General features: G+C 38.1%; 1 long non-coding RNA gene across 1 annotated transcript in view; it reads right to left on the bottom strand.

The window, feature by feature from the left end:
- The window catches only part of LOC121668175, a 45,025-nt gene extending 20,691 nt beyond the window's left edge, over nt 1-24,334 (bottom strand). The window contains exons 1-4 of the long non-coding RNA XR_006017287.1: nt 21,572-24,334; nt 19,702-19,831; nt 17,621-17,730; nt 14,723-14,811 (exon numbers count right to left, since the gene is read on the bottom strand). This is a non-coding gene — a long non-coding RNA (uncharacterized LOC121668175). The remainder of the gene's footprint in view (nt 1-14,722; nt 14,812-17,620; nt 17,731-19,701; nt 19,832-21,571) is intronic.
- Nucleotides 24,335-27,820: the final 3,486 nt, after the last annotated feature.

The raw sequence follows: 27,820 nt of genomic DNA, 5'->3' as shown, positions 1-27,820 counted from the left end.
AAGCCTGCTGCTCAATGGTGATGCTCAACACAGAAAAATCCACAGAGAAATTCAAGTTGAATTAGCCTCTCTCCTTAGATCCTTAATGGTTTTTCCTATGTGCCATCTGAAAATATATTAATGCTGCAGAATCCTGATGTTGGCCCAAATGTCACCTTTAAGTCAGTTTCCAATTACTATCTTACCATTTATATTCATTTTCCCTAAATGGAGCACTGGTATAGCCCGATAAATAATTCTGCTGTGGTCACATATATTTCAAAAACTTCACAGGCCAGACAGCTGCAGTAGCCCTGTATGTATTTCAGATGACCTAAATTTTTTGGATCAACATATCCTGATGTAATAATAATCAGTGGAGACAGAGGAGAAGGCTGTATTCCAAGCAAACTATGCTTGTGTAGATTTCCTCCAACTGTTATTTCAATTCACATTTGCTTCCATGTATCCATATTCCTAAAATGCCTTTATACTTTGTGTGACATCTGTTGACTGTTGCTAACAAACTGAAAAGTATTGTTTATCCCTGTAAGAACAGTGGAAATATGCTGTATGTCAAAGTAAACATTGTGCAACTAGTAACAGACCTTGCACCTCATGCAAATGCCATGAATTTTGGCTGCACTCGATACTTTGCTGACACTAGAATCACCAAACCTAACAGTAAATCATTAAAAAATACCAATAGAACCCTCAAACCAAAAAAATCCATGAGAAATTTGAGTTGTATTTCATAATATATAAGCAAAATCCAACATAATTTCTCTCCAAGCTTGCAAGCAACTGATTCCTTAATACTGAATTTTGTGTGTCTCCATACTAAGACAGTACAAACCCAGAAAAATCTTTCCAAGGCTGGTTATTTAAATGTCTTCCTCAGTTAAGAAATATTGGAAACATAAAAAAATAAAATAACCAACACAGATGATTTTAAATGTTTACAATCTTTCACCTCAAAATTACTCACCTGCTGGCTTCTGAAAGACTGCACAGTGGAGGAACTCTCCACTGTATGTTCCTTTAGCAGATATCCTTGAAGAAAAATGTCACCATAAATTTGCTAGACTGAGAAGGTATGTAGTAGTCCAACCATGGTTTTGTTGTTGGTTTTTTTTTTTTTCCCAAACAGCAATTTTACAGAATAAACATCCTAAATGTTCCTGTATAGCAAGCAGACTGTATTTCATTATCCCTTGGATATAACTGGGGCACTAGCCAGTAAGAGGAGGGAGGAGTGTCTAAATCACCACCATCACTTTCTCAGAGGTCTCCCACAAGGATGCTCCCTAGCAAGTCACAGCTGAGAGCACACCATGGACTAAGAGTTTAGTTCTCAGTACACATTCTTAGAATAGCATTAAAGGCTCTCTGACAGAGAGCCTTTAAAGCACCTTATCTTGCTTTAATGCTCATTAGAGAAGAATTAAGTAGGACTAATACACTCACAATGAAGTTTACATGAATGGTTCAAGAATGCCTGTGTTAAACTCCAGGTTTTTTTTCAGAGAGGAAAGTAGTGACCAAATATAGATCATATAAAACATATTCAGTTCCCACCACTAAATACCACAACTTGTACCTCACAACTTCCCTCAACACTTTCTCATGACCTACCAATCAGCAGCTTCTCTGTGGCCTGTACTTTATTTGCTATTTCCCCATCAACACAGTGTGCACCATCAGAGCTGGGAATTAATCTGTGTCACGGTATGACTGGCAGGAGTTGAAACACTCCAGATCAGTTCGGTATAATCCTTGACAAGTCTTTCATGAAAAAAAACCCAAAAAACTCTGTGCACCAAGTCATGAGGTTCCTCAATTCTTAGCTCCAAGCCTTTCAATACTGCAATAGTTTTAATTTAAATGATTGGGGATGAACAAATATTCTTTCCACATGTATTGTACACTTCAACACACGACTGACAGTTTTAAAAACTCATGCATTAAAAAAATTCTCTAGCTATGTATTTAAACAATCAAGTCATTATTAATTCAGTAAATGCCATAATAGGCTTTTAGAAATTACAAAAGAATCCTTTCCCATGACATACATCGATATAATATTTGTCTAACTAGGTGATCTGCTTATTATTCACCAATTTAATTCTTTCTTGAATTATGTAGCAACAAAATGCACAAAGGAACAAAGTTACCCTCTGTAATTATCTGACAGGATAAGTTTCAAAATCCTGATATGCCAAACTAACTAAAAACACCTTAGTGACACCACAGGACCTCCCAACTCTCTTGGCACCACAGGGTTAATCTCACACATTTAATATCCTACCTCAAACAAGAATAATTGCAGGAAGAACCAAGGTCTTATGGAAGCTTTAGTATGATCGTGCTACTTCTTCAGAACACAACAGTAAAAAAGCCATGCAAATGGAGATGAATGGAGCACAAGCCACCGAGGTAATTAAAAATGTATTTTCCATCTTCTAGTAATTGAATTGTGTACAAGCTGCAAGTTAATGAGGTCATCTACCCTCAAGCACTGACAGGAAAGCAGGAATAATTATCTTTCAATTTTTTCTTATGTAGCAATTAATTTTAACCATTCGCCTCCACCCCACTCCCACTTCCCTCATTCCAGTCAGTCAAAGTCACGGCTAAGCCGAATTGACAAGCAATTGATATGGTGGCGGCACGGAGCCGCCGAGGCGGGCAAGGTAATCAAGGGGCTGCAGCTGTTGAGGGCTAAGCGCTTCCAGGTGAATGTCACCTGAGATTTTGCATTCTGCCACTTGGAGGACTTGGGACACACAGTAATGCCTGACAGTACATCTGGTGCCAGGTGGGCAGGGAGGGGACATCGCTGACTCGGAAGGGAACAGAAGGATGGACAAGGATTGATGAATGGACAAGACTAGAAACAAAAATGTCTTTTTTGTTGTTGTTTTTCTTTCTGGGTTGGGTTTTTGGGTTGTTTTTTTTTTTTTTTTTGGGGCTCATCTGCTGTCATTGAGTATTGCAAACTACAGCTGTATTTAAAAACAAAGTGTAATGCCTTGGCTTGTAACTCAAAATGCAAACACCAATTAGACTCCAACCCTTATGATGCCTCCTGTAACTATCTGACATGGACTTTCAGCAACTCTACACTTAAAAGGAACAAAACGTGCCAAATCAAATCTGTGAGAGCAGGACATGAAGAGGAGTTTGGCACTTTGACCTGTGGACCAAGGCCTCTCAAGCTCTGTGCAGATGTCCACGTTTATAATTGAGCTGGCAATCTCTGTCCTCCCTTTGGCCTGCACTATCTTTCAACAGCTAAAATGAGCAGTTCTGTTCACAAAAAAGCAGGCAACACCACTAATGGAACAAATGGACTTAACCATTTCACTAAAAGGATCAAGATCAAAGGAAAGAGGCTTTGGTTATTAACACAACTCCTACCTTTCCTCCCTCAGTGAAGACTATTCATGTTGTTAGCACATGCTAAATGCCATGCACACGATGGCCATCTGAGCCCATACCAAAATGACAACATATCCCCATATGTCAGTGCACATCAACTTGTTCCAGCTGCACTCAAGTTAAACTTCTTCTGCAATTACTAATTTTTGGCTCACAGTTTTAGAAAGAAACCCTTTCCCAACAGCAAAAATTCTAACTCAAATATCTTAAATTGTGGATTATGACAACAATCAGGTCTTACTCACCTGCCTGAGCAGAGCAGCAAACCTGCCTGCCAAGGAAAAGTTTTTCACACTTGCAAGGTGTATTAAAATGTCTTTCCTACATGCACTACTACAACTGGAGAGAAACCCCATAAAAACAGTAGAAATTATTCTGTGTCAGCAGTGGTGTAAAGAGAGAAGAAATCTTTGACTTTTGCCGTGGACTCCAAGTCCACAATCCATCTGCCTCCTCCTAATACACTTACAAGCCAATTCAAGGGGTTGTTCTGAAGTTGATTCTACTCATTTCAGAAGTTTCCAAAAAATGTGTTTCCTTTTAGATGAGCATAATTATCAAAGCAAAGCTCAGTAGAGAAGGTGCCAGAGGTTAGTCCCTGGTGCTTACCTCATTAGAAATGCAAACAATGGTTACTGTGTGGGTGAAACTAGAAAACACCTGGAAAAGTGGTACACATAAAGGTCACCTCAGCTTCAGTATAAAATTAGCATCAGGAATGAAATCAAAGGCAAGCAAATGCCAACATGTACACACTGGAGGGAAAAGGAGTTGTCGCTTTCTTTTGAGCAGATGAAGAATATAACAACATATGACAGTGCAGTAATAGCAGTAATTTCTATATATTTATTTTATCACCTAACTTTTGCAAGAGAGTCTTCTATTCTTCTTCCTATTGATGCTGCTTTTCACAATCTAAAAGCTGTCGAGGCAAATATAAATAGACCAGTAAGTGGAAAATAAGTTTGTTTCTCCTGAAATGAAGATCAATTTTTGCTTTGAGCAGGAGACTTCATGATCTCAATTTCTCATGTCATAGGAAGATGTTTGATGCAACTCTATAGCATATGTATAGAGCAACCGCTTCACAAATATCAGCAAAAGGAGTTCTTCCCAGAAAAATTGATGCCTTTTGCATTTTTCTTCAATGCTGGGAAGCACCCAGGAGACTAGAAATTAAATGGGTATCTACTCCGAGAAATCACAAATGAAAACAAGAGCACTGACTCACATTTAATCAACCAGAAATGAATATTCTTGGATAATCACAAAACAAAACCCAAAACTTTTGCTCAAAATTTAAACAACAAATAAATAAACAAACAAACAAGGCCAAAATCAGGACAAAACAAAAATTCAACTTTCCCTCCGAAGTCCCCCTAGTTTAACTAAGAGAAGGTAAGTGCAAACCTGGGACAGTTGTGAATGCTGGTGACAAGTTCAGATGAACAGCAACTGGTTACAGTATTACAGAGGAAAGCACATCCACAAAGCTACTGTTCATCACTCATAATTAAACTCATTTGAAAACACTACACACACGGACATGATGGAAAGACATGAGTTGTACTACAAAGACAAAATCATTCTTAGTGGTTAGTTAAGTGTTGTCAGTCAATCCTAACCATTTCACAGTCAGCTCTCTCTCTCTGTAATGGCAGATTAAACTTGGCAGACTTGATGGGGTGTAATAAACTTCATGTAGCTACCATTGCTCCTCTTTTTGCAAACCTAGGGCATGTTCATCCCTTTAGGTTTACTCCAAAAAGCCCAGATTAAACAAGAAGATCAGTTTCCATGTCCTCTGGAGGTTCTGCATTAGAAGGGAAAGTTCAAATACATGTGCACAAAGTGAGAAACTTGCTTGATCCTCTCTCCTGCCTCTAAGGTGCAGAAGGCCAGGGGAGCGAAGCACTGACTCAAACAGTGCCAGGGAGCAAAGAGCAAAGACAAGGCTTCAATAGAAGGTCAGCATTACGTGGCTTCTTTTCTGAACACAGACAAGGTTTCTGGGCCAGATAAATGGTCCTTCCTGGGAAGCATCCTGTCTCACACAGGAAATAGGAGATGCTCCCTCATAAGAGAAGGTAACCTTGACCATTTTCTGTGGTTTGTTTTCCTTGCATCTCCCAGCATCCAAAAGTGTTGTCTCAGCATATTTCTAAGGCACAATCCTACTTAATCCTCTCAGTATCTGTTTACAAACCTGTTGCCCATCAATTTGACTACTCCCTCTTTGAACCTGCAGATACTGTGCCTCTGCAACTTTCTGTGGCACTTGATTTTAGAGTTTTGCTACCCACTGTGTTAATACTTTCTCTGCATGCTTGTCTTCTGATTTGTTTAAAATTCTCATATTATGCCAACAAAGAGTCTCTTTCCCTGATCTTCTGTCATGAACAGAGTAGAAACAAGAGGCAGCTACTCCTGAAGCTCAGTATAAATCACAGAAGGATTTCAAAAGGAGAGAGAGAAGAAAGAAAAAAAAAGAATAATTCTTGCCATCAGAAGCAAACATCTTGTCCTAATAGTCAAAGCATTTTAGCTGAAATCCAAGATGATACAATTTCCTTACATTCAGGGATTTTAAATATCCCATATTTACCACAGACTTATTTAGCACTCATGATAAAGTAACTTGAGTTATATGACATGAAAATGACATGACATTAAAAAAAAAAAAAGGAGAAAAAAAAACATTTAGAGTAGATTCTAACGAATAGAAGCTAAATTGTAATGATGCAAAAATGGACAGTTTTTTTTATTTTTTTAATACTTAGTATTGTCAAATTTTCTTTTACATATTAATATCAAATCTATTATTTTTATCCTATATATATATGTTATATCTCCATATTAAATTGCTTTGGGGATGTTTCTCTTTTTTGTTACAACTACTTTTCTGCGATACACTTCTATATGAATTTTATATGTCCAATTTCTGTAAATACAAGTCTTCAGATTTGGATTAATCCCCTTTTCTACCATTTTGCAATGTAGATCTGGTGGAGATGGACATATGAATTGTCACCCTTTAGCTCCAAAATAAAAAGCCTTTCTTGAATCAAACCAGGGTTAGCTGCTACTTGGGTTAACCTTTTTAAAAGGGAAGCATCCCTACCTTAACATACATCAGAGTGCATAACAGTGTTACCTGGTTGCCAAAAACCTCTATGATCAGGAGAATTCATGCAGCAAATGCAACTCAAAAAAGCAGGTTAAACAATTTCTCTTTAAAAATTAGAAGCCTAAAATTTACATGCCATTCTGAAATAAACCACAGCCGGAATACAAAGCAAGAAACATTAAGTGCTTTAGTCTAGAAAAGCACACAGAGTAATGTGATTGGTTTCCTCACAATCAAAAGCTTGTAGCACGTGAATTGAAATCACTGCTTGGATGCTGAAGTATAAAGGAATTCATGTTCCCACCACCTTGCAGCAAGACACATTGCCTCAGACACACTGGAATAACTACACCTCGATACAATTTTGTTTAAATACAACCTGTTCTTTTCAATAATGATCTGCACAGGAAAGCTGATATGATTTAATCCTATAGAAAAGGCATCAACACAAGCTGTCCTAAACACTGACATAAGACAAGTACGAAGTTCAATTTTGCTTAAATTTGATAACCAAAGTGCCACTATGAAAGGTAGAACTTCTCATACACCCATCCCAGGCTCTTTTTAAGTGCAACTAAATTTGATATAGCATGTTTTACACCGTGAACTGAGAAAATTGCTCACCATCCCTATTTGTCTGTACCACATACCTTACAAGATATTCTTCCTATTATTTTGAGAACACTAAAAGAAGTAACCTGACAGAACCTATTCAGTTCATTACCTTCTCTTAGGGGAATATCTAAGAGCCCCAGACCTGCTTACAAATGTGCATCCCTAAACTGCCAGACTGTAAAAGAATATGGTCCCAATCCAGAGGCATGTCCAACCTAAGCTTTAAAATTCAACTTGGAGTTTCCATTTACAGTATTTAATTTCTGATAATTATGGGTAACAACTTTTGACTTGAGACAGGTCAAATCACAGAATTGTCAGGGTTGGAAGGGACCTCTGGAGATCATCCAGTCCAACTCACCTGCTAAGGCAAGGCCACCTCAAGTGGGTTACTCAGGTGGATTCTGAATGTCTCCAGACAGGGAAACTCCATGACCTCCCTGCACCACCTGTTCCAGTGCTCTGCCACCCTCCACGTGAAGAAGTTCTTCCTTATGTTGAGGTGGAACTTCTTGTGTTTTAGTTTATGGCCATTGCTCCTCATCCTGTCACTGGGCACCACCAGCAAGAGTCTGGCACCATCCTCTTTTCGCCTGGCTTTGAGATGTTTATATGCATTGATGACATGCACTCTCAGTCTTCTCCAGACTAAGCTGGCCTAGCTCCTGCAGTCTCTCCCCTTAAGAGAGATGCTCCAGACCCCTCACCATCTTTGTAGCCGGGTGGATGGACCCACTGGACCCTCTCCAGCAGCTCCTTGTCTTCCTTGAACTGGAGAGACCAGAATTGAACACAACACTCCAGATGTGGCCTCACTAGGGCTCAGTAGAGGGGGGGTGGATCACCTCCCTCGACCTGCTGGACACACTCTTCCCAATGCACCCCAGGATAACATTGGCCCTCCTGACTGCAAGAATGCACTGCTAGCTCGTGGTCAACCTGTCATCCACCAAAACTCACAGGTCCTTCTCAGCAGAGCTGCGCTCCAGCACCTGTCCTGGTGCTTGGATTAATTCCTCCCCAGGTGCAGGACCCTACACTTGTCCTTGCTGAAACAGACGTATCAACACAGTTGAAAGGTTAATGCATCTCCTGTAAGTGCTTACAGAACATAACTTTTTTTTAATGCTAAAATAGATGATTACAAACTTATGTACTCATGAAAGATTTTAGGCTGCACCATTAAATACTTCTGTTTTTCTAAATATCCCATCTACCCAACTGTTGCTTATCAGTCATCCATTTAATTATTGTACTCTCTTGCTTGATCTGCCTTTGCCACCCTGTGATAAGTTGTGCTCAGGTGTACTGCACACCCTGTTCCAGGCACTATTTTCCCTGCCCTCTCCAACAGTCACATAGGGCATCCACATGAAATATACCTTTACAAGAAATTTCGCACAAATAGGGAAATAATTGATTGTTTCTTTGGAAGAAAAAAAAAAAAAGGCTGAGATCTGAAAAGAACTCTGACCCTATCCAGTAAACAGGATATCAATTTACCACACAAACTCACGCATATCGAGGGTCCGTGGCAGCCCAGACAGGGACTCGGGGAGATCCGGGCATGAAGAAAACTACATGAGGTATAAATCATAGCATTAAGGCTGCCTCCAGGGCAGGGGATCCACTTCAACGATCACAGTGACATTTACTGAAGGTCCTTGACCGTCCTGGGGGTTCTCTGCAGCTGTTTAACTATGAAATCAAGGTTATTCCATAGGATCTTCCTAAGCCTCACAGAACAGGTTGCTGACTGTGCTGGTCCATAATAATATCTTTTTAAGAAAACCCCAATTCATATTCTTTGTTGACAGTAGTATTTCATTTCAAAAGCACCTTCATTTCAAGGCATTTCCATTCACCAGCTGGTTCAATATTAATTTCTCATCCCCTCCTTCTAATCACACATGAAAATTATGAAAATTAGAGGATAGGCAGAAGAGAATAAAGCAAAAATGGAAGATTTCAATGGGTGTTCAGAGAGTAATCTATGAAAACAGCATGAATTTCTTCTCAAAGCAATGGGGAAATTCTGCTACCTCCACACACCATGAATAAAACACTGCATATTAGTTCCAGCTAAGTCAATTCTCTTAAATTGAAAACTCCAATGCAACTAAGTTTCATTAATTTTTTTTCATTTTTGTGAAGTTACATTGCTCCTACCTATCCAGAGATTTGATTAGAAGTCACATATGGTCAGTTACAGCCGGCTTAATATTCCCTCAATGATTCTACACACGTCAAGTTACTGTCTCTTGGCAACAATACTGATTTACTTGGATATTTTTTATTTTACTCTTTTCATTGAAAATGTTCTTCCTTCATTCCCACCTCAGAAGTGAAATACTTTATTCCTTAGGTATTGCCTGAGAGGAGAAAAGTGATTTTAATTTCTAATGTATAGGTGCAGATTACTTACTGAGTTAAAAAAACAGACCTTGTATCAGCAGTTGAGATATATGGCTCATCACAAATTATACTTTGCAATTCTGATCAGCAGAAATTATATATTTCATACTTTCATTCTGTTCGCATTCAAGTAAGGCATTTAACAATCCAGTATTTAATTGAATAAAAGAAAAAAAGGGTTCTAGAATTTTGAAGAAACATTTTCTGTGATATTTAGAGTATTCAGATGGTTTGCTCCCTTTCCAAAGCATGATTCTGTTGTATGACTGTTAAAAGGTAAACCTTGAATAACACATAGTGTACTTGAATTAGTGTTTACCATTATCTTCAAAAGAGAAGATAAAAACTCAAGGAAATGCTACTGGGCCAGCCCTGCCTCATAGCACATGTTACACTATTGACTGATGGCCTAAGACTAAGAGAAGAAAACAGAATTTAAAATTATCATCTTCCTTATTGAAAATCATATTTTTGATTATAGACGTTTTATGACAAATAACTTAAAGCCCTACTCAGAAAAAATGCATGATGCTTTCAATGCCCAGTCTGCATTTCTGCTGGACTGAACTTCAGCAAAATAGTGCTGCCCTGCAGCACAGCATAGAATGAGTCCAATAAAGACAGACTGCAAGAAGATCAAAGTAGCAAGACATCCTTGCTTTTCTTCTGTTTCCTAGGATGCTTCTCTAGACCTGTGCTTCTTTCATGTTCATGTTTTAAAACAGTCATAACAGTCATTTGGCATTTACACCTGAATTAATTAAGCTATAAATACTGCCCCCCCCCCCTTTAATATATCCAGCTAGTTTTGGGATGTTAGCAACTCACAGTATCTATTTCACTAAGAACATTAGGCTATTAAGTGATAAATTATTAATTATCCTTTCAAGTAGAGTTTCTGAAGAGTAATAATGAAAATAAACAAATCCAGATTAAGCAGGTCTCTGCAGATTTTCTGTCCTTTCAAAACTATTGTCTGTCCTTCTACAGTAGCACCCCTTGGTTCTTCAAAATGGTTACTCAGTAAACAGCTCTGAAATGCTGACTGAGAAGGTCAAGTATCAGAAACAAGTAGCTGATTTGCTTTCTCTCTGCAGCTTTTAATCTCTCTAAGGGAATTTCCACTGTAAGTGACAATCACAACTCATCACAGTAGTGGCTTTTCTGACAGAAACACACACCCACAATGAGCTGGTCAATGACCCACTGGATCTGCCAGGACACTTCAACACCAGTTAAAACAGAATGCTTTTTCAGTTCTAGACTAAGTAAAAATTAAACATGCAACTTTTTCAACTTACTCCTAACAGCTGACCTCAAGGCAGTGAAGCAACTCTTCAAGTTCAAGATCAGCTAAACCCTCACCTTCCTCCAATAGTGATGGCTGCACGTGATTGCAAATGTATCTAGAAAAGAATGACCCTGTGACAAATTTGCTAGCTGAGGTGTTGGAGCAGTCTACCTGCATTCCTACACCTCTCCTCCTGCGCTCTGTAACAACAAAATTCACTATGTGCTAACAAAAATCCCAATCACCTCCATAAATCTTGATCTCCCCTACACTATGCCTTCTCTGACAGGCAACTTTACACCTTTTTCACCTAGAAGGCTTGCACTGTGAATTAAAATGTGACTTCCTTCCTTCCAGTAAAATAGAAAAGGAAATCAAAACTAATCTTCTCCTAGGTCACTCCCTTCCCCCCAGTTTATGTGGCACAGACCAGCCTGCAATAATCAAACCAGAGCCATTTAGTGTATAGTCTAGTCTTGCTGTGACTAATAGGATGATTGGTTGTATAGCTTCTTTATGGTTGTTCATTATATCACCCTTACATAAAGTAATTTAATTTCAGTGGGATAATTAGGGTATTTCTAATCTAACTGATAGTCTGAATGAAATGAGATTCTCAGAGGGAGATTTGTGTACCAGGAGATTGGTGACCTCCGGCCCCAATTTTCACACAATGTATTAAGCTGACAGCCTTACTTCCAAGCCCTGCTGCACTGGCACCTCACCACTTGTGCAGATGTATGTGCTACAGACAGCAGCTCTGAATGAGGCTCTTCCACCCAAAATCCCATTATTAAGGGAAACGGTAATTTTTTATTTGGATTACAGAAAGATGATCCAGGCCATCATTCACTGGTTGAAAATACAGCCCTGTTATTTATCTGCCATGCAAAGCATGCATCTAAATTCTTGATTTTAGACTGTGCCTTACAGGGCAGAATTGAAGATATCCTACATTCACTTGATCAACACCTACACTTTTGTAAGTATTAAAAAGAAAATTTTCCTCCTTGTGTTTTCCAGAAACATATGCAAAAGTTGAAGAAAGCAGCTTCCAACAAATCGAATCAATGCCATATTTTATTTATGAACCAAAACCCTAAGTTTCTCTACATTTTGCTGTAACCTGTAGCTGTCAAGCAGACCAGACAACCTGGCTGCTTAACAGACAAGATGCTCCATTTCTTCACTGGCACTTTTGTACCAGCTCATTTCTTTCCATGTCTCTGTTCTCTGAAAACTGACCTATTCCTTTCCCACAGTACCATCCTGGCTCAGACCAGTCCAATTCTCTGCAAGCAGCAAAAGCCCTTTTCCTTCAGCTAAGTGTGGACTGAATCCCACTACTGTAACCAAACCCTCCTCATCATACCTGCAGCTTTGTCTCTGCGGTTGCACATTCCTCTGCTGATCCTTGGCTTTACAAAGGACGATACCCTTGAACACCAGAAGCCTTCACCCGCAGACCTTTGAAATTATTTCCCTGTGATTAGTAAACCTTTTTAACCTCAACAGCTTAGCCTTTAATCCTAAGAGCTAATAGAAGTAGAAAAGGCCTTACAAACCGAGGAAAACACTTTGCTCTGTCACATAATTTGGTTTTAGTGTTCCAATATTTGATTTAAAGACAGCAAATAAGTTATATGGGCTTTCAAGCTTCTTTGTCCCTGGCTAACATAAACAGCTCAAGCAAGAGACTGAAGACATCACTGAAAGTCTCTTTCCCAGACACAATAACATCCTGTATACAGAGAAGTCAGGGTTCACACTAACTTCAAAAGCATCACAATTTCACCTAAAGCTCTAGTTACACACAAATAATCAACACACACTATCAAATATATATACTGTGTATCTATCAAATATGTAATTTCTGTATCTATGTACACCCATTTAGTACGTGTGTGTATATATGCACAGAAATAAATTAATATTTTTTTCTATTTCAGCATAATAAAGCATAATTTAATGAAAACAAAACCTCAACATTTATGCTTGAGCACAGATGAAAATATATGATCTATAGCATTTATACCTCTACGCTTAAATCAATAGAGTTCATACAGGAGTAATTATTTTCAAGAAATTTTTCTGCAATTAGCACCTTTTAAAGTGACCTATGTAATTTTAAAATATCAAAACCCAATGAACTGCTACATATTATAGCTACCTCTGCGTACATCCATATTTTAAACTCCTTGGTGGTGGGTATAAATCCAGCATAAGAGCCCACACCAAGCTTTATTTCACTCAATCTCTCACATTATCATTTTTCAGTAATGTTAATTTGTATTCTGTATTTTTCACCAAGCCTTGCACTTGTAGCTATGTTGGGAATTTGTGGTTGGAAAGTCACCAACCTGAAATACGGTAGTGGCTGTTTTACAGAAGTCATGGTCTTGTCAGGGCCTGTTTAGAGGACTCCTGAGTTCATGGTTCCTTGACCTTACAAAACAAAGAAGCTATTATAGTTTAATGGGCCAATATAGAGGTTTATACAAGAAGAAAAGAGTTACATACTAGAGATGACAAAGGGCTGTTTTCTACTTTTTGCAGATACCAACCTAATTTTAAATATATTTTCAAGAAAAGATAGTGTCAGTCAAAAGTAGCTTTAAAATAATATAATATTTTATAGCCTCTTCCTCAGATGGCTGCCTTAAAATTTCCCAAATTATTATTCCTGGTCAAAAGAAATGAAAAAATATTAACTCCTTACAACATTTGCAAATAATCTTACATCAAGTGATTGCCCAAAATAAAGAATACTTTCTAAGGTAAATCAATTTTACATTAAATCATAAAAGCTTGGAAGGGAAAAGTGAAAGCAAACACATTATTATTATTATACTGGTGTATTTAAGTTAGTACCAGATTCTGCTCCATTTCTGCATCTGCCATCAAGTCAGTACAACTCAGTATTCATCTGCACTTTGGATGAGTCTTCAGAGATAGAGTATCACTGACTCTCCTTTACAATGTACTCTGACATCTCAGATGAAGAGTTACAGACACATTTCTACTTTAGGGATTTGATTTTCAAAAACTTCAAGTGTTAAGGAGTATATTTAATTTGAGCACTGAATGCTAATTTACACAACATGAAAACTGTGTTTATGGTCAGCTGTGAACCTATTCATTTGCACGGGCTCATCGTTCTACACAAACAGAAACAACTGCTCTGAAGTTCTAGCAAAAATTTCCTCTCCTCCAGCCAATCCTTTCAACAAAACTCTCTTGTCTCAGTTTGCTTCTGTTCTGAACCCTTTCAACCCTGTCAGAACTTAATTTCTTGTGCTTTTAAGAGAAATCAAGACTGAGCAACTCTGTGCTAACCTGAAGATCAGTTATTTCTGTAGAAAGATAAGAGATAAGTAAGAGAGCACCAAGCTACAGTTCATTTCTATTCAATTAGCCTTCTGCTGGACTGACCTATGTTTTATGTACAAGTCAAGGTAGGCCTACAAGGATAATCTGAGTTGGAAGAAGGAAAACACAGTTAAATCAATAGCAGAAAATTATCTTTTTTGTGTGTAACTACTCAGTTGTGCCCTGATATCAAACTGAGAAAAAGCACACAAAAACTATCTCCCCTTCAGAAAAAATAGTAATAACATTACAACCCCCTTTATTCTTAGAACAGTTACTAGAGCAACAGATTGCTGTGGTATAGCATAGAAAGAGTCAAGGAAAGAGAAGACACCTATAGGACACCTTTCACATATTTCAGCAATATTCAAACCATGCCAGCATTAACAAAGATACCCTTCAATCACAAGAAGCCTTACTAAAGTCCATTTTCAAAAGCTACAACTGCTATGAAGACATTATTAGAAAATAGCTTTATTTCTTACCCATTATATTATTGCCACCTAATAAAATACTTCAGCTAAAAAATCCAGACTGTTTCAGGAAAAGTCTTGAAGAAGCATCACTGTCAGCACTGTTCAGAGGTGGGAGACAAACAGAAGGGAAGGGGAAAAAAAACCAACAAAATTTTAGGTAAAAATCACTCTTACTCAAGTGTTATTAATCAAGTAATCTACTGATTTTTTAATTTAGCATTCTACCCCTTTTCCCCCTTGAATTTTTTTTAGGTGCAGGATTTGGATCTTGGCTTTAAGCACTACACAATATTAAAATACTCTGTAAAATTACTTCAGCATTGTTATGAATGAAGTCTCCCAAGAGAACTGCAAATCATACAATTCTTAGTGCAATTTGTTCAGTGCTTAAAACACTCAAGATTCTCCAGGAAGAGGTTATCTATATTGATGTGTTATATAAAACTCATTAACTACCATAACAAACTTTGCCACCACATTTCAGCAAAACCCATGTAACTAAATTAAGGGTAATTCTTTAACATTGCAATGAAAGTAAAAGTTTAAAAAAGTCAAATATACAGTCCACTAGAAAAATCATACATTGATCATACTTTGTGCTTTATCATGGTCTTGCTATTTTTTCCTGGGAACAGTGATTGCTTAGCTTGTTTCCTCCATTGTCTCCAGTGATTACTGGAATCACATTTCTAGGGTAAACAAGGTGAAAAAACCCCTCTTTCCCATTGTCCCATTTTCTGTCAGGAAGGTTTGAAGCAAAGTAGGCCTCCCAATAAGTTTTCTAATCCAGATAAGCAGGGCTAAGATATCTGACAGCTGTTTCACGCTCTTCATCATCATCTGAAACAATCAGTACACATTAGAGAGTACTTTTCCCTTTACAAAGGTGATAATTAGATAACAAGCTGAGATTAAAGTAATTACAGTTAGACAGCTGGCAAGGCAGCACAGTCATGTTGAAATATTGTTGATACTTCAGCATCTGGTTCTAATAACAGCACAGGCTAAAAGATTTTACATTAATTACAGAACATAATTTAATATAAACATATTTAATTACAATTGATGAGCGATAAACTGTTCAAGAATGACTTAACCCCTTACACATGTCAAAATGATTGGAACTTCATATATATCTTTCTACTTCCAGAGCAAGCTACAGTCAGTATGAAAGGTTAGGGATCTCCAATTTTAAGAAAGCTCTGTTACTGGAAAGGTGAATTGTTGATACATTTAAAAAATCTAATTTAAAAACAATTTAAACTGCCAGCATACTACAGAATTCAAGACTGGCTCCGTTTAGGCAGAATTGCAGCTAAGCCCAAAATTGCTATCTCAAAAATTCCATAGCAATTGCCACCCAAGCCTGAGGCATCTACAACTCCCTGGTGCCTGTATAGTTTTCCCAAGGATGCTCTCAATTCCTCTGATCTTATCAATGCTAGGCAACACAGAGCCTTTGCTCCTTCCTAAACCACTTTGGATCCAGCTGCAAGGACCTGCTCCAAGAGTGCAAGGGATGCAAGGGCCCTCCTGTGTATTTGAAAAATTCATTGCATGAGACACCAAACTGTTCTAGTAGTGCTGACCCCGGAAGGTAGTGACCCTAATCATTAACTTTCTCCATCACTCTTGCTCTTGTACTCCTCTCTGGTCTGGTCAGCATTGCGGTTTCCTGTATGTACCTAGGCAAAACTATGTGGGGTTGGGAAGGGCCAAACAAGATCACTACAGCTTGAAAAATGACATTGGTGGCAAAGAAGGGTAGAAATGAGACAAGCTAATTCCTCTGACTAATAGGAAGAAAATGAAGATGGTTGCTTAAGCTATTAGAGAGCATCGAAAGAGGCCATAAGGATAGTGAAAGACCTTGAGGGGACAACACTTTGTTCAGCCTGGAGGACAGTGAGGCAAGACCTCATTGCAGTTACAACTTCCTCATGAGGGGAAGAGGAGGGGCAGGTACTGATCTCTTACTGCTCCTCACTCTCATGACCTGTGACAGGACTTGAGCAAATGGCATGAAGCTGAGTTGGGAGGTTTAGGTTCTTCACCCAGAGGGTGGTTGGGCACTGGAACAGTGAAGTGGTCACAGCACCAAGCCTGTCAGAGTTCAAGAAGTGTTTGGACAACACTCTCAGGCACATGGTGAGATTCTTGGGGTGTCCTGTGCAGGGCCAGGAGTTGGACTCAATGATTTTCATGGGTCCCTTCCAACTCAGCATATTCTATGGTCGTGGTCTGGCCATGCAGGTGTATAAAGAAACTGTTGCCTTTGGTCTCCTGCCTGACAGTCCCCTGAGTCAGAGAACTCTTTGTGTCTTATGTCTCTCTTTGCAGGAATATTTTCATGTTTGCATCCAAAAAAGCCAAAGATTGGATCTGATCAACACCAACCTATTCAAAAATAAAAATCTTCTGATATCTGGGAGTTCTTCATTTGAAAGGATCAAAAATAACCCCCCACAGACAAGAGAGGCTGGGTATGCTGTGATCCTGAAGATGCTATGCAATATGAGCAAGAAAAATTGATAAATGTGCACTAAGCATGTTGCAGAACCCATTAAAGTATATATAAGGCCAAACATGTATTAACTTTGGCTTTCATTAGGCCAAACATGTATTAACTTTGGCTTTCATAAAGAAATAAAGTCAGAAAGGTGAAATTAAAATAATATCAAAAGACAGCATATGTTCTCTAATATAATTTGGCCTTTTTTTTATGAAAATGTAACCTTTTTCCCTCCATCTTCAAACAGGCAAGAAAGAAATCAGCCTGCTGCTTTAGGAAAGAAATAGAAAAAGTAGACCTCAAGCAAAACTACAAACACACATAATTCTCTTTCCCAGGCCAACCATCATTACAGTTATTCACACAACACAGGACGTTTTTGTAGCACACCTTACCTAGTACTGGCCCTGGACGTGCATAGTGCACAGCCTACACGGTGTTGAGACAGTTCTAGTTAGCATGGATCTTGCAGTATGTTCAGCCAGCTGTGATATTTCTGTTGAGACTGTAAAATCATCTTTTTATGAACCTGGTTCTCCAGTTCTCTCTCAAAATAGAACGGGCATCTAGTATATCACGTAAGTATATACAGGGCTATTGAAAAACAAACAAGCAAAGAAATGTAGCAGAGGTCCTATGAGGTGGTCTATTACAAAAAAAAAACCCAAAACCCAAAAAAGCACATTGAAATATTAAACTTTAGAGAATGCCAGGGAGGATGCTCAGGGGTTTTAGTCCCTTGATTAAAAGAATTGTATGTCTCTTGTGGCTACTAGATCAGAAAAGATAATTAACATCTTTTGGAAATTGATGAGCAATGTCAATTTTTATTTAAAAGCTTCTATACAAATCTAGCCCTTTATTTCAACTAGCCTCAGATAATGATAACAGATTTCTTCAAAATAATCCCTGTTGATCTCTTTGCTCCAAACTTCTTTAGCAACATATATTACACTTCCCTGGGTAAAGATATATAGAAAATCTGTATCATTTATCTGTGCTGTAAATCAAACAGCTACCTTTGAAGAGATGCTCAACATAACAAGCCCTTTGGAAAAGTTAGTCTAGGAATTCAGTATGCTTCAATAGAATTAATTCAAGAGAAATCATGAAGAGCTTAATTTCCCCCTCACCTCTTCCCTTACTTTCTAATCACTCTTTTTACAGTTGTGGACAAATGAGTCATCCCACAGATATGGCTAAATGATGGATAGTGAGTGCTACCTACTTGAACAGACTTTTCCTATCACAAGCACTGTTTTTCTGTGTTTCTTTTCTTCCAAAAAAAAAACCCCTTTATTTTTGTCCTTGTCTGGGATTCCGCAGCATCAGTGATGTCAACACAACTGTGACAGTAACTTGTTATTCCATCAACACAGTGCATTAAATAATTTTCTTTGCAAGGCCTCCTTTCTTCCCTACAAAAATAAGTTTTGAAAAAATTTTAAACAATTGAAGCTTTCATGAGGTAAAATTAATCCCAGGTAAACTAGAGTTGCACTTCCATTGGTGGAAAGCAACTTAGTGGAGGACAAATATTAAGTGATTATTTTATTATCTCTTCAAAGTTTCAATTTTTAGAACTTTAAACTGAGCAATAACAGAAAACCCAACATGTGTCAAAAGTGATTTCTAGATAACACTTCTACAGAAAGATTAAATATGTGGTCTGAACAAACTGACAACTTCAATGGATGAGTTTTCGGGAACTGCTTTTAGTTACCTTCAGATTCTTGTCATTATGTGAATTTTGATGTTTTTTTTAAATCTGGAAGGTCAAAACCCAATTATGCTGTTGGAGTTACAGCTTCTCTAAGTGTCTACTTACTCTTGTGAACTACCAAAATCAAATTCTACTTTATACACAAAGGAAACAGAATATATGTTGCTGGTACGTAGCAAGGACTTGACCTCATTACCCTGTGCAAGTGCACCAGCCATTCCCCGACAAGTGATAATTTGTTCCTAGCTTGCACAGTTAGCTTCTCTCAGCAAAAACACAAAAGGAAAGGGTAGATCTTTAGCCTAAAGTGACTGATGCAGAATATACAATAACTTCCTTCAGGTTTTCTGATCAATTTTCACTTAGAAGATTATGTAATCTCACGCTTCATCTTGATCCTATAGCAAGTGGAAACTGTGCTCGAAAAGAGAAAGGTTATCAGGACTGATGCATTATTCCATTTCAGCATTGCCTCTCATCAGTTAGAACCACTGTGGCCTTGCCCCTAACCTCAGGACAGACAAAGCAAAGGGGCTGAAATATAGAGAGAAGTTACAGTCATCTTCAGCTTGTGAAGGGAAACAGACATTAACTGGGGCAGGAGGAGGAAGAGGAGGTGGTGGGGAGAGAAGGGAAAAAGACAGCCACAGGTAACCTTTTTAGAAGAGGTTCTGGTTAAGGACTTAACATTCATTAACAAAAAGAGAAAAAAATAGAAGCAAAAAACTCAATTTACAAGCCAAGATCACTCACCTTAGCTCATCCAAGACCCTGGTCTTCCCAGTAGTTTCAGGGCAGAGAGGCATCTGAGGATGAAAAATCTGCATTGTGCTATTAATTGTGTTGTGCAGAATCACTGAGGTTCTTCAGCAGGCTTGGCTTTCTAAACACAAATATATAAAAAGAAATTGGGTGTGCAGTGGTATTTCATGGTAGGTGATCACATTTTGATAAAGGATGGTGCATGAAAAAAGAATTTGTCATACTATCTAGGTTTTACTTCCTACAAAATTTAATAGTCGTATAATAAAACAGAGGCAATGTTAATCAAGACAAGTTGGCTCAAACAGGCTATGTTTTTCTTTATGTCACCTCCTGGCAGTTAAAAGATGTTGAGAAATCCTCTTGTGGGGTAGGAAAAGGATAAGATAGGAAATCCTCTGTTTTTTAATGTGGGTCTTTGTAGCACATGAGACATAAGTTAATGCTAAGTATGGAAACCAGAACTGCTCCATGACCAAAGTCACTCATCTCAACCTTCATTCCTAAATCTTGTACAAACACGGGCAGGTCTGTCTGCATGGAGTGCCATATGCCCCAGACATCCTTTTAACAATCCATAAACTACCCTGAGTGTTTCTGTAAGAGCTGGATGAAGTTCCACACATAGGATACGATAATTCAAGTGCTTGTGGCCATATCTCAGGAAGATCTATCACATGAAACAATACAACATATTCAAAAGATTTTGCCTTTTTGGGTTGCTTTTAAACCAAGTAAACTAATTGAACCTCCTTAAACAGTGTACACAGACATCTGAGATTTAGCAACAGATGTATGTAACATCTAAGAAAGTAACACCACCATCTTCTCACACTTCAAGCTATACTGATGTCAGAACAACCTGAAAAGAAGAACGTTCACCATCAGATGGTTTTAGGTTCTTGCCTCTGACACACCTACTGGCTCACATGCAAAATATTTTTCACCCCTCTCTTCTCACTCCTCCACATGCTTATTGACTTTATTCTGGCACTGTTCACTCCTGCTCTCATTCTGGCCCAGGAGGGACAATATTTGTTTTGCCATCCATTAGTTCTCATATCTCATGTGTCTAACTCTTGTATATAAAACCCAAAACACAACTATATACACAGAAAAAAGGCAGCCAAAGATCAAAGATTTGACCCTATATTCTGTCTTTTGGCTTTTTTGTTTATTAATCCATTTGTGTCTTCTGGTCATTAATATTTTACTTTGTATTCTTCACATACTGCTGTCTCCCATACAACCTCTGCTTCCAGAGAATTTAAGCATATAGTGAAAGCCAGTGTCTCAACTTCCTTCTCCTCCTCTTCTATTAAAAACAGAAAGCCTCATCCAAACAAACACAAACAAACAAAAAAGAAACCTGAGAACCACATCTGCTCCACGAAGCACTCCAGATGCAATGCCTATTGGCCATGCTGCAATTGTTCTGTGCCACTGCTCATGCCTCTGTAGAGGCTGACATGCTTCAGGGCAGAAATTTCTTTGTCTGGCACATCTACCTTTTGTGAATCGCAGTGTACCCTTGCAGGTGAACACAGGGCACTTTGATGCAGGTAAAAAACCAACTAAACAAACAAACACAGACAAAAGCCACACAAACACAAACAAAAACCCCCCAACTCATACAAACCAGGTCATCAGTATAGATGTAAATAAAAGCCTGGGCTCTGGCAAATAAAATTGAAAGCTTCCCCTACACTGGAGAAATTTCAGATAGGCAAAGGCTATTATATTCACTAAATCCAACAAAATTGAGGGATAAGAGGCAATTTACAAGATTTGAGGAGAGAAGAGATTGAGTTTAGATCCAAATGTCCCCAAATTTTGAAGGAGTTCAACTCTAGATCAGTACCTTGCATTCCATGGTAACTCCAGTGCATGTAGTTTCCTCATTGGTTTTTTTCCTGTACAGAATGCACAAGTAATCAGGTCAATCTGCAAGAGAGAACTTTCATTTCTTTAGCTTTTAAAACAGATTAGGACTCCAGGTGGGATTTTAAAAGAGGCAATAGTTAAAAATTAGCATATTTACCATAATAATTTTAAAGCAATTTACATCCATCTTACAGGTTACATACACACTAATGTCCATCCATGTGGACACATCACTGCACTAAAGAAAGAAAAACTGCATGTGTCTGAAGAGTAGTAGGCAGCTTTGATAGACAAGTGCTGCAAGGGCAGTGGGGCTACTTAATAAAAAGTAGCTAAAAAGACAAGCTGGTAGAAGCAGTTGGACTGTAGCACTGCGTGCTAGCACAGTTTGATCTTTTTCATTCTATTAGAGGTAAAAACCACAGCCCTCAAGAACCTAGAAATAGAGGCTGGAAAACAGATCCATGGCTTTGCTTTTTGCCTTCTTGAGAGAACTATGTTCTACTTTTACAAACAGAAATCCAGCAAGAAAAAGGAAGCTGAAAACACGTATTTGTTTTGATAAATTTATTCATAAGCTGAAATAGTACATTTAAAAAATGTTTTATTTAATTTAATGAAAAAGTATTCATCTTTTTCATAGGTGATAATTAATCATTATTCTGTCATAAACAGAAAAGAAAGATGTACTTATGTAGATTTAACTGAACATTGTGTTAATCACACTGCAGTGACTCAAAATACAAAACCAAAGCAGAGAAGTTTCTTATACTAAGTATTCCTTTTGCCTTAATACAGGAAAATACAGCCTTAATAAGAAAATACAGCCTTAACATTCCTGAAAGCCAACTCACAATCATATAAATAAACCTTCAATTCAGTTTTACCCAATCCATTTTGACTGAGTTTCACAGCCAGACAGAAGCTGATCAACTGTCATGATGACAGATTTAAATAATTTACACTTATGTTGAATACTAAGGCTTAAAAACTTCTCTGCATGTACAATTTCAGGAACTTGGGAGCAATCGTCCAAGTATCCCAGGCTTTAAGTTAGATAAAACTGTCTGTTGTTAAGTATATATCTTAGCAACAGATAAGGCACAGACCTTGAGCTCTACTCAGGCAAAACATCAGAATTAAAGTGGTGAGAAACAGCAGAGAAGGAGGGACACTGCCAGGGTGGGGAGTAGCTAACACATCTGTACATTTGCCCTCTCAGTAGGAAAAACATGCAGTTTACCTTTTCAAAAGAGCAGTAACCACACGTTTACCACCATATACATTGCTTTCTTCAAAGTGGCAGCCAAGACTTCCCACGAAGCAACTAAATCCAAGGCTAAGGATTACCAATCAAGTAAAACCTTCTACATACAACATTTCTACTTAAACATAGTTAACACAGAAAATGTATGGGCTCAGATATACTACTGTAGGCAGTGTGAAGAAAAATAAAGTTTAGCCATAAAGATATTCCAGGTCCTCATACGCAAAGCTTAATTTTTTTTTTTTTTTTAAGATGTATTTTCCCACTTTTCTTCAATTACATGAATAGGAATTCTACATACCTTTCATAATGGAAAAGAGGCTGTGAAGGGCTTAAATACTGTACTTAAATGCCTTTGAGTGGGTACACTAGCATGGCTGATCCTATAGAAATCTATAAATTAATTTACAGGCCTTCAAGAGCCCAATAATGGCTCCAATTCAGCAGTCATATGATTAATATCACCAATCCACTCCTAGATTTTATTTCCATCCTATTTAGGGAAAATATACAAGCCAATCTGACCCAGTTCATTCTTGCTTGAAGCCTCCAGAGAATTATGCACAGATCTATGACATGAAAAAAACTAATTTAAAAAGAGATTAACATGCAAATCTGGTTTGAATTATTCACTTTATAGCATTTATATTTTTCAAAAAAAGTTGGGCAACACATAGGCTGTGTTTAGAAAAGGGCCTGTATGTCTGCCTTCGTGCATCTCAGAAACAACTACTGCAACATTTCCCATTTTCTTAAACTGAATGATGTATGAAAATCATACAAAAATTGTGGCAGATGGATTTTTCCCCAAAGGTAATGCCTCATTAAATAAAGGAAACAAGAGAAAAAAGAATTTGGGCTGAAGATCTCATTCTAGAAGTAGAATGGTGGTAGTTTGGCCTGGACACAACCCTAATGACTTCAGCAACTTCACCGTGTCCACTGCAGCCCAGTCACTTAAAGACAGTGGAAGAGACCAGCACTGGGTAGGAAGTATTCATTCAGTCAACATGTGCAATAAAAATGAGCACAAAGCCACAAAAAGAAAGTGGGAAAAGTGATTTTAAAAGAGTCCAAAATCATGGTCTCTATCAGCCTAAGTAAGTCTTGGTCTTTCTAAGATAGCTACTTAGTCTGTATGAGACACTGAATGAATTGTAGTAAAATTAAGGTGCTTGGGGATAAAATATTACAGAATGGATAAAACTATTATCAACTACAGCTGTGTGACTATTCTTTCAAAATTCTTATCCCTCCCCCAATATCTAACAGCAAAATGTCTAATTGAAATAAATAAATAAATAAATAAATACATACATACATACATTTGCTGGGGAACTGTTCTTCACCAATCTGTTGGTTGCCATCACTCTTTCTACATCTTCAGTCCTAAAGATGGTTTTGGACACCAAGACACCCAAATCCGATGTCTACTCCCACCCAAATCAGATAGAAAATCAAGTCTGTGTGTGTGTACGTATCTATATATATATATTTATACCCACACCCCCACGTACCCCCAACGTATATATGTGTGTATATACATATGTGCATATGCACATACATATGTGGCATATGTGTACATGTCTGTATATGTATACACACAGAAAATTTGCATGAGAGTATAGAGCAAGTAGAATTACCTGACAGGCTGAGGATGACAGTGCTGGATGATATTCTAGACACTGGATATATAAATTAAAATACTAGAAATCAAAAAGGAGCTCACTGATATTTTGTCCGCTATTTCACCACCATTGACACAAATGTAGGAGAGAGCAGTCTCAGCCAACATCAGGCACAGTCCTGTTCTTGTTTTTTCGAGTTATTTGCTCTCCGGACACTCAAGAGAGTAGCAACTTAACAGTGACTGCCTGGAACAGAACCAGGCAGTGAGAACCAGACTTTTGCTGAGATGGCCTTAACAATTTGAGCAAATGCTGTGTGGGTGTTGGTTGTGGTCTTCTCACTCTATACCTGAAAATCAGCAGCCTATGCGTATTACACCCTGAGAGCACAATACATTTGATTACTGAAACTGCAGAGCCTGACAAGATCCCACAGCTGAGAATGGTGAATCTGACATAAGGATCACAAAATTGATGCCTGTCCCAAACCAGAATGTTTTTCAGAAAAAGTCGCCTCCTTTGCTTCCTCAAGGACACAATTAAATCACCCTTCATTATCTGAAACCTAACCAAGTACTGCTCCCCCAAGCTGTGAAAATATAACAGAAGAGATGTTCTCATTGAAACTTAAAACCTAGGCTCAATGGGATAAAGAACCAGGAAAATAAAGATGGCACATAGCCCTAAACAGGCTTTGCCAGATAGAAAGCCACTACTAGCACATATTAGAGCTTGCATGAGTAGCTCAGATCAGGTGAAACTGAACCAAGGCAAGGCTAAGGAAAACATGCTGAGCAGTTCAGATCTACTTTGCTCAAGTGGTCTTGACCAAAGGTGCATCCACAGAGTTGGTTAAACTGGTTAACGACTGAGCTATGCAGTACTACTTTTGACTCAGGATGCCCACACAGTCTTAAGATGTCATTGTCCATAGATGCCACTGCCATTTCCAGTTGGCTAGAGGATCATAAACTAACAATCAGGCATCATGAGTAATTAGGATTGTGTTTGCATTGTACAGGAGCCAAGCTTAGCACACCCAGTACAACCAGTGAAAGGCTTCTCTAGAGCTGATCTGACTGCTCACAGAATATAAGGTAGCTACACAAAACTGGATCAAACCCCATTACTCATCTTCTTTCCAAGCTGTGCATCATACCAAAAGACTGAAGACTATGTGGCATTTTCTGGAAAGAGTCAAACTTCAGATAGCAAATTTCAAAATCTTTGTATTTTATTTTCTCTGTTAACTTCTAAATATAAGTATCAACATCAATTCAGTAAGACTTGCTGAAGTGAAAGAGAGTAAAGGCTTATTTTAAATCTATTTTGTGGCAGAGATAAAGTGGTAAATTTAGGATGGAATGTTTTCATAGAGACATTGGACTAGTGGAAAGGCAAGGGAGCATTGGGAGTGACCTTATCCTTGAAGCTGTGCTTTGGGAGCCTTGGAGCTGCAGAGCACAGCCTGGCAGTCCACAGAGGACCTGAGGAGGGCTGCATAGCAAGCCGCCAGGAAAAACAGGGAACTCCATGCCTGCCTCAGAGCACAAAGGGACTCGTTACATAGCTGTGAGCAATCCCTAAGGTATTAAATGTCTACCTGTGAGCAATTCCCCAGGTGTTAAATCCTTGTATTGGGCAACCTCGCATGTTTCTGACAGACCAAAGTGGCCTGAAAACAGAACTGAGACTCCAAGAATGAACAGTGCCACACACACAAAAAAAGTGTAGAGTTCTGATAAATGCCACTGCAGGCATGCAAATCCAAATAGACATTAATTACTCATTTTGTTAAGTTTAAGTGTATCTAGTGGAGACACAGCATTGTGAAATTAGGAATGATTAAGAATATAGGTTATTTCCAAAGATGTGTCTGCCAATGGCCCACATGTTTTTCCTAAGTGTTTGTGTATATATATTAGCTGCATACATTTCCAAAATTATAATACCTACATTAAAATATTAATCACCTGAATAGACTTAAGCCACATACTCAGTAATTTATCTGCTAGAACAATTATACATCTAATACCTTTATTAGTGTAGTGAAAGGGGTTCCAAGTTAAAGGCTGAAACTCTTTATCTTTTCTGAAATATACAAAGCCAAAATGGAATGGCCTATTAATATTAAAGGACAGCTACTAGTAAAAGTCAGATAGTTCAAAGTTAAGTAGAATGATCTGTTGTCCCTAAGCACTGATACACATATTCCCAGTAACATCTAAGAACCTATCTGTTCTAACCTCCACTGAGCAGTATTGTTGCTAATTGAACATGGAGAGTGGGTTTGTTCCATCAGATGTGTTCATTTCTTCTAAGAACACCCTATGGAATATCAAATGTACTAAATATAGCTGTTAACATTAAAAGCCTGCAACTGGAAAGTGCTATTAAGAAGCTAAGTGTACTTCACTTGGCATTATAAAGCCAAAGCCCTCTTTAAAGATACATCATGTTATTAGAGACTATTCACGTTAATGCAAAAATCATCATTCTTAATATATTTTACAAGACATGTCTAGGGTACTTCCAGGCTCAAGAGTTCCTCAATTTCTCCCATTTACTGGTAATTATATAAATGAATCAATAGTGTTTCAAGGAGGACAAAGAGAGAACTGTAGCAAATCCATACACTCACTTTCCACTGCACACCGGCTGTTTCCAGGTAAAGCTTCAAAAGCAGAAATGATACAACATCTGTAAATATCTGCCAACTTCTTTCACTATTGTATTTACCATTGCAGTGTCTAGGTAAATAAATTTTCAAAGTATTACAGGTTTTTTAAGAAACACTGAGAGATTCCTAGGAAAGCCTCTGCTCAGTAACTAGTAGAGGGTATTTGCCTTCCTCAATGCAAATACACAGGATTGATGATGGGAAGGAAATAATGCAGAAATGGAAGCACAAGAGAATCTAGAAATAGCTAAGCCTGAGGAAAAGGCTAAAATCACAAGCATTGTCCCTATGGTATAAGCAAAAGTCTTGATTACTTTCAGAGGGTTCTTTGCTTCTACCTCTACAACTCCATCCAAATTAAAGCACTCCAGTGATACTGTTTGAGAGCAAAATTAAACATGTAGCTGGTACTTTGGTCTGTGTCAGAGAAGACTCACAAACATGGTGGAGGCTTTATTCATTTAAGAATACTGTAGTTAAGCACCCCTAGTAAATGTAATAACGTAGAATACTTCAGGCAAATTATATTCATTTACCACAACTCCTACTACATACCCCTCTGTTGGTCCTAAAACATGCAAGATTCTTTTCAAAGACATATGATTTCTAGCAACATGTTGTTAAGCACAGCAAACATTTTGTGCATCTCCC

This window comes from Corvus kubaryi, unplaced genomic scaffold (assembly GCF_017639235.1).
Source record: "Corvus kubaryi isolate FWS band 111438036 unplaced genomic scaffold, C.kubaryi_AGA036_p1.0 37384, whole genome shotgun sequence".
In the NCBI taxonomy this organism is placed as follows: domain Eukaryota; kingdom Metazoa; phylum Chordata; class Aves; order Passeriformes; family Corvidae; genus Corvus; species Corvus kubaryi.
This window is presented reverse-complemented; position numbering and strand designations above follow the sequence as displayed.